Raw genomic sequence first — 8,976 nt, 5'->3', positions numbered from 1 at the left:
TTCATATGGTCCGACCATATGGTCGGACCATATAGGTATACGCATATGATCATGACCATACGCGTAGGGTCCAAATACTCATATAGTCCGGAACATAAATACATGGTATATAAAGATATATTTCACATATTATCCTGTAGTTATTTGAATTTATAACCTTTTAGACTAATGCAATACCAGACGGACTTTCCCATTTTTTTATTTATTCATGTGATAATCGGGAGCCGTGACATTGCAAACCTAATGGAATGTAAATTATTTTCTTAATAAGTGTTCATATACCGGATATTCGAAGACAATGAGTTTTCATCATTTATTTCGAAGACCTACGTATGTGACAAAATGTATTCATTTGTTTGTTTAAGTTTATATGTTTTACATAAAAGTGATAATACTTTAAGATAATTAACAGTCAAAATAATATACTGAAACCAATTTTTTTATTCGTCTGCGAAAAATTCCCGTAGTCTTTTGAGTTCTTTTGCTATACATGTAGTTTAGTTTTCATGTCGGTATCCACCAACACACAGACGACTTCACAATAATTATTTTAACAAAACAGTGTCTACACAAATTGCATAAACTCGGTATATCACAAATTTGAATGTTGTGAGTTTCTATTTTTTGCCATATCTAATTTTGTGTATCGAACCGATACCATTCCGACTGAGAGGTTGACCAAACGATAGTCTTGTTTGAATTGGAATATTTCCCGAACTATGCCTAAACCACATATGAGATCGTTTTGGTAGATCACTGAACGGTTCCGTATCATCTTCTATTTCATGTTGTGTGGAAAGTTTACCTAAATAGTCCACCAATAAAAGTTTTCGTTTTATTTCCGGGTCAATGTCTGATGTCAAAATCTTATATAAAATACCGCTGACTTCACTTTCTTTTTCTGGTACAATTTGTGATGAAAATATTACAGGTGATACTGCAAGTAGTAGACAGGGAATAGTGTAGCAAAGCATTCTGTGAAAGAAAAAATAACAAAGTATTAAATAGACTGGTAAAATACATTTTCAAACCCGAAAACAAGCTTTGAACAAGAAATAGCAAAGACTACAACAACAACAAATTGAACGTTTGATCCATTGAATGAGGAGAGGATTAGCGTCGGTGATTCGTGTAAATGGTGGTTTTACTCGGAATTGACATTGTCGTGTTTATTGTAACCACCGACATATTTTCTCCGTTTCTAAACAAAAAGAATTGTGCTATTGAACTTTTCTACTTGTAAGCATCCAAAATTAATCTTCTACTTGTAAGCATCCAAAATTAATCATAGTATTTTTAGTACCAAATACATCCTTTTGTTTTTCAAAGATTGTACTTAATGAAATTCGTTATTTTTCTTCAAACTTTTTATTTGATTTATGCCTGTGATATTGTCAATAACAAATTGGCCTAATTCAAATACTCTCGGAGCCATAAGCAATATTTTATGTTTTAACATTTTGGTTTGTAAGAAAATTCAGGGGGTGCGATACTTTTTCTCAAGGTGTTTATATGAAGCTCATGTGTTTTGACTCGATGTAAAATTGCAATCAATCAAACACTATATAAATGCCATTTTTAATTCATAGACACTTTCAATCCAGAACAGCGCGTAGGACGCATGAAATTTATAACGTATTGTTTTCATTTTTTACAGCACTGGGTCGATACCTCTGCTGGTGGCCTATCAGTCATCGAGGGTATCATCAGCCCAGGAGTCAGCACTTCGGTACTGACATGATTTATAACAAACCTTTCAAAAATTGTCCGTTAATAAATTTTGAAATTATTAGAAACTAAGGTTTCAACTCCCTTAGGTAAAGTTAATCTTAGATGGATTTGGCTTTTTTTTTATCCTTTTTGGTAATATAGCTCTACAACTGTTTCAGTTCTTATACATCCTAGGCTTTCAAGAATTCGTCTTTGTGCGTTCCTGATGAAGATAAATCCAGACAAACGCTTCGGACGCATGAAATTTATAACGTGTTGTTTTCATTTTTTACAGCACTGAGTCGATACCTCTGCTGGTGGACTATCAGTCCCCGAGAGTATCATCAGCCCAGTAGTCAGTACTTCGGTACTGACATGATTTATAACAAACCTTTCTAAAATTGACCGTTAATAAATTTGAAATTATTTGAATCTTAGGTTTCAACTCCCTCAGGCAAGGTTTATCTTAGATAGATTTGGCTATTTTTTTGTCCTTTTTTGGTAATATAGCTCTACCACTGTTTCGGTTTTTATACATTCTTGGCTTTCAAACATTCGTCTTTGAGCGTTCCTGATGAAGGTAAATCCAGAAAAGCGCGTAGGAAGCCTGAAATTTATAACGTGTTGTTTTCATTTTTTACAGCACTGGGTCGATACTTCTGCTGGTGGCCTATCAGTCCCCGAGAGTATCATCAGCCCAGTAGTCAATACTTCGGTACTGACATGATCTATAACAAACCTTTCTTAAATTGTCCGTTTATAAATTCTGAAATTATAAGAAACTAAGGTTTCAACTCCCTTAGGCAAGGTTTATCTTAGATGGATTTGCCTATTTTTTTGGTCCTTTTGGTAATGTAGGTCTACAACTGTTTCGGTTCTTATACATCCTTGGCTTTCAAATATTCGGTTTGAGCGTTCCTGATGAAGGTAAATCCAGAAAAGCGCTTCGGATGCATGAAATATATAACGTACTGTTTTCATTTTTTCTCCATTTAGAACGTATGTTTTTATTTTTTTCATTGAAAAGTTAAATTGTCTTTAGGAAAATTTACTTATAATTTAAAAGAAAATAACTACGAATTTCACACACTTTTACAACAAGTCTATCACAGTGACATTTTGAGCAAAATTGTCCATCAAATTTTTTAAAGTTCGTGTCGTTTGTTACTTTCCTATGATGTGCTTATTTTATTGTTTCGCGTCTCGGACTTCATCCAAGCGCCTTTAAGATTATAATAGCGTATATGCTGTACTGGGTTTGTTCCTTGGTGGTTTGTTTGTTGTTAAAGGCTTTTTTTTTGTGATCTGAAGATGTTGACGTCCTTGCCCTGCAGTCTTTGTTGGATGGGTATCTCATTGGCAATCATACCACATTTTCTTAATGTAATGAACGCATTTGATTAAATAAGAACAATATATTTCATAATTAAAAAATCTTGGGATTATTGATTAACCTTATTAAATGTATGTAATAAGGTTTTTCCTGGAGATTTTTGTAGGATTAATTAGACATGGAAGATATTTTTTGTTATTTCACGTTAATGTCATTAACCGACTGATAAGGGAAGAATATTTATAGCATTAAAGTCATGTTAGGTGATAATCAAGTTTGTGTGCATTACGTTGTATTAAGACATCTTACCGTTCTATATAAAGTTTTATCGAAAATTGGCTTTAAAATGAGGATTTATTTTTAGTCTTACTGATATTCACATGGGATAACCCTCTACTCAGAATTTAAAAAAGTACCGAACACTTAAGTAAATTAAATTATATTCCTACGGTCAAACATGACTTTTAAGACAGAGAAAAAATCAAAAGCATTAAAAAATCTTAACTGTATTAGTACGCGGCCATTATTTTCCTCTTAAAATCTCCAATAGACATTAGATTCCACAAAAAATATTTCAATGTTATAACATAAACTGATGCGACTTGGATAATTATGTTTGTGCGGAGTTAATGCGAGTATGGATATATTCATAGTTGTTTATTTCAATGGTAATGCGTGGTCCTTCTTAAAATGACTTCGTTCATAAAAAGTTGGAATTTCACGACGTTGTTAAAACGGGTTTTCAAAAACGAAAGACTAATCATCCTGAATGAGTAACTCATATGTTTTTGGAAGACCAATAATTAGCTAACATGCATAATGCACATGTACAGCTGTATACAGTTTTACCTTGTCTCTACATCCGTCATACATCCAATTATTAGAACAAGGAAGCTACAATTCACTCCAAATCACGTGTTATAAAGCCTTCTGTTATTGTCTGCCCATTTTACGATAAAAACAACAGAAGTCAGGGATTTTCTTACCATTGTGACTTCATAAGATTGTTAATATAACCTTCAAAACGAGATTCCTGTTCTTTCATGTTGTTATACCTAATAGCTTTGAAGCCAACAAGGGAAAACTTTTATATTAGATTTTATAGGGTAAATAAAGGATATTTTCTTTTCTTCTTGGGGTGGGGTTCAGGATCATAAAAGCAAAGAAGAAAATATCTCGGACTACAGTTCAATAGACAAATATGAGTTCAAAATAAAAGTTTTTGCAAACGCGAATATGTTTTAATCTAGGTATTTGTAAAAATCTTTACTAAAGATATTTCAACACACACTAAGGTTGTCTTTGATCGGCATAATATTTGTAACATGAAATAAGGTATTAATATAAGTTATAAACTAGAGGCTCGTAGTAGCAAAATCACTCACCTGGCAAATTTACCCAGAAATGATAACTTTTGACAATTTAGCTAAAGCTAAAGATGGTTTTGTTTCTATCTATCTCATTCAATTTTCAAATCTTGCATAGTTATTTTAGACCAGAAATTGCCCAATAAGAATTAACTATTGCCTCTGGTGGCCATATTAATCGTCCAATCGGAACCAAATGAAATACGTTTTTGGACCTTTAATACAGCAAATATTACTGAAATATTTCATTTATCAAATATTGGCTTGCTAGTTTCAGAGCTTTCCCATAAGGTTTCAATGGCAACTATGTCTGAGTGACATCATATTTGCTAATCATATTTTCCTTAAGGTTCAGAATATTTCCCCTTGTCGTTGAAGAGAACAAGATAATTCAAAATTGCCAAATTATGACAACTAAACAAAGATCGAATTTTGACAAAGGACCTCCACATATTATTCTTGCAAAATTTCGTTTGATTTGGCAGGGAAGTTTTATAGGATATTATGAAATGCAAATTGCCTTTCGACGGACAGACAGACGATCTGACACAAAGATATAGATTACTCCAATGTCTTCTGTAATTATGCTTACCAGGTACGCTTAAGACATGAATAATGTAAAATATGTTACATATAAATGTGTTGCATTCATATTTTCAACGGGATCTCGTATGTAAAGTGTAAGTAAATTTATATATAAAGACGTCCCACAAAATATGTTTAAGGAAAACATATTCACCATTGGGAAGCCCTGCATATGGGTATAAAACGAGCAAACTATGGTTTTGTAGGACACTTTTGTAATACGCAATTGATATACAGCATATGATGATTTAAAAAGCATGAATAACACAAATATTTTTTGGTATTCCGAAGACCAGCACTGGTGAATCTATCATTATATCAATTACAGAATTTTGAAGGACACCATCATAATTCTAAATTACTTGAAAAGAAAAAAAAACACAAAAGAAAATGATCATTTCATTTCTGATTTGTTGTTACAACTAGGTCGATGACACTGTAGGTGGACTCTGAGTCCCCGAGGTTATCACCAGCCCAATAGCTAATACCTCGTGGCATGAAAATAAAGATATTGTTTTATTTAGATTTGCTGTAATAAAATTTGGAAATTATTTTAAATTAAGAATGTATCTCCCGCATGCATTGCTCTGAATCTTTTTCCAGGTTTGGCTTCCTTTTTTTCTTTTCTTTTTTTTTTTTTTTTTGTTTATCCCTTATCCTTACTTTTTTTGTTATCAGCTCTTCGACGTTTGTAGGAGGTTTTTGGCTTTCAAACGTTTTAGCTTTGAACATCACTTAATAGACATTAATTGTCGAAATGCGTTTCTCTAATTTTTGCGCTATTTTCACATTTCTTGATCGGTGTGAGAAAAATATTTCTCCTCACTAGTGAAACATCTGTTCTCGGCAAATTATTGGTCGAAATTTGATTATGACGTCAAATTTTCTTGGTTTCTTCTGAATTTCCTATTGTGACGTCATGAAAAAAGGTCACCATGCCTGATGACGTCACATATAAAGAACACAACTTTCTGCAAATCTTTGAAAAGGAAGGAAAAAAATCATTAGAGAAACAGATTCCACCACTATAACTCGTGTATTACGATATTTCTCCACTCTCAACAGTTAAATTTTAATTATTTAAAAAGCTAGGCAAACCTCGCGCTTTAAATATTAAAATTTAACTGTCTCGAGTGGAGAAATATCGTAACACACTTGTTGCAGTGGTGAAATCTATATATCTGTTGCAGTAAAATTGCTGCCGTTATTGTTAAATAATGACTTCCTGTTTTCCTTTTGTAGTTGAACAGTCTCAACCTGACGTTTTGTTTGTCCGTTTAAAAATATCTATATTTTATATCTTGTCCTTTCTTTGACCGATACCATTAAATGTGTATGCTCTATATTGTAAAGTAAAGCTAACGTTACTTATGCGTTTTATCACCGATTCATAGATGAAAAGTAATTAATACTACAATTAAATGAAGAGATGGTGACACTGTGAACCAACCATACTATGTGCCTTTCAAGATAACTGTGGATTAATACTTATAAAGCTGAGACCATTACGTTTTATGACAACTTGTACACAAGTTACTCATAGAATTATTTCCTTTAAATTTATATGCCTTGAGTGTATTGATCTTGTCATATATTTATGCATATACGTAGATATAACAGACTGTATTTGGCCTTTTTAACTTTTTTTATTCGAGCACCACTGGTGCGTCTTTTGTAGACGAAACGCGCGTATTGCGTATAAATTTTAATCCTGGTATCTATGATGAGTTTATTTGCACAGATTATTTGTAATAATGAAAAGATATCCATTTAGATAAACTAAATTTGTTTTCTTTAGAAGACAAGGGTGAGATAAAGAGAAGAATTTTGAAATTATTGATTGTTTGATTGTAAATTGTTTTTCTTAACATCCAGTGACAAATGCTAATTTTGAAATCACAACAGATATATTTAAAAATACTATTAAAAATCGGTTATCTGATTACGGTTCAGCCCGTTTTGTTTCACTTAAAACAACTTTGTATTAAGATTAAAATTCAAAATCCTAACTCCGTTATGATAATGGCTTTTATGAAAACATGTTTCGAGATTCCATAGCAATATAGTTGGAACTTTGTTTGGGTTTCCTTGTTTAATATCATTTTTTGTGTTTTTGTCGTTGTTTTGCTAGCTCATTTATGTATACTCTAAATCTCCTATTTATTCATATTTTACAAAGTTATTAGCTTGAATACGTATGAGCACATCAAAAACAATCTTATATTTGATTAGAATTAGGAAAAAGATATAATGCACCATATCTTTAAATAATTTATGATTACCAGAATGTACTTGGTCTTTTGTCAAAACAGATATTTATATGATTTATCTCTATGCTCGATATATAATTATATAGTTATTCATAGGAATTTCGTTTTTCGTTTGTAAAAGTGACGCCTTTCTTGTCTTTTTCCGAAATAAATAGAATACGACTTTTCTATTAATACACTAAAAAATCTTTTAGAAAGGGTGATCAAAAGTAATTTAAATTTACGGAAAACCTCTGTTTATAGTATTAAAAATGTACTATAATAACTTCAAACGGCTTTCCCCACTTAATTTTCCTGTGCATGGTTCTTTCTATGCATGCTTTTGTGTGCTTTCTTCCTGATAAGACTTTGATATGAAGCAGCTAATGTGATAGTACGCGATGTTAGTACGTGTTTTCAGATTTTATCGACACCGGAAATTTGTTCCTCCTTATTTTAGGTACATCTTCTTGACAATAGAGATGTTTGTATCCTGTATCCTTCCTCCATGTGATAAATATAAAACTCCTGATTAATTAAATTAATCACGGAAAATGGAGCATAATTACTGATATGCTTCTTTGTATCAACGAAGGTAATTGATAATGAAACTGTATTTATTTATTTATTTTATTTTTTGATAGAAATTGTTTGATATTTAACGAATTTCCTTAAGAAAAATAGATTTTCTGTTATTTTTAGTCGTGTATTTTCGTTTACGCTATAGAACGATTAAAAAAGAGAGAAAACTGATATATAAATGTCTAAATGTTTCCAGTGATGTAGAGAATGGATGATAATAAAAAACATAAAAGTTTTCGTGTCTCAAAAATTTAAACTCTAACTCACGTGACCTGCATTGAGTGTCTGCTGTAGATAATGGAACACTTCATTTTCTTTACCTTTTTTATTCGAGCGACACTGATGGGTCTTTTGTAGACGAAAACCGCAACTGGCGTATAGAAGTGAAATCCTGGTATCTATGTTGAGTTTATTGTATACGTGAAAATCACTAAAACAGAGCTTTGATCACACAAGATTTTTCTCTGGCGTAATTTGCTGGTAAAAACTACTAGTCAGTTGAAACAAATATTTCGTAGATATTAATTTATTTCTTTCATGTTTTATGTGTGTGCACAGTATATTTTAGTGTCTTTACTTTTTGAATATCCTGTAATAATTTAATTTTGGATGTAACACGTCTTCCGATTGGCTGACGTTGTTTTGTTATCAGCTCATAGACATAATTTTGTCATGTGACCTTGACGTCATCAACGTTTTTTCATGATTTACTCCAGTTTAAAATGGAATTAAAATTAAATTATAATAAATAACTGTAATATGTTTTCTGTCTATTCGAAATAACATAAAAAATGTGGTGCACACTTTATAAATAACCCGCTACGCGGGTTATTCAGTGTGCACCACATTTTTTATGTTACTTCTTCATAGACAGAAAAAATATTACAGTCATTCCTTAAATAACATTAACGGTACCAATTGCACTGCACTAGATGCGCAATTCGACATTAAATATCTCTTTAGTGATCATCGAGCCCAAAATATTTAAAAATCAAAACCTTATTCAAAAATTGAAGAGCTGATAGACCAAAAAGGACAAAAATTTAGGCCAAAGCCTAACAAGGGAATAACAGCTTTGCATGCGGGAGATGTATTCATTATTTCTCCAAATAATTTCCAAAATGATGTTACAGAAAATTTAAATAACACA

At 31.8% G+C, this 8,976-nt stretch overlaps 1 long non-coding RNA gene across 1 annotated transcript in view; it reads right to left on the bottom strand.

Moving 5' to 3' along the window:
* Positions 1–299: 299 nt before the first annotated feature.
* The window catches only part of LOC127729988 (uncharacterized), a 31,876-nt gene continuing 23,199 nt past the window's right edge, over positions 300–8,976 (bottom strand). Inside the window, exon 2 of the long non-coding RNA XR_007994920.1 lies at positions 300–975. This is a non-coding gene — a long non-coding RNA (uncharacterized LOC127729988). The remainder of the gene's footprint in view (positions 976–8,976) is intronic.

This window comes from Mytilus californianus, unplaced genomic scaffold (genome assembly GCF_021869535.1).
Source record: "Mytilus californianus isolate M0D057914Y unplaced genomic scaffold, xbMytCali1.0.p SCAF_2, whole genome shotgun sequence".
Classification (NCBI taxonomy): Eukaryota; Metazoa; Mollusca; class Bivalvia; order Mytilida; family Mytilidae; genus Mytilus; species Mytilus californianus.
Note: the sequence above shows the minus strand (reverse complement) of the source record. Positions and strands in the feature narration are given on the sequence as shown.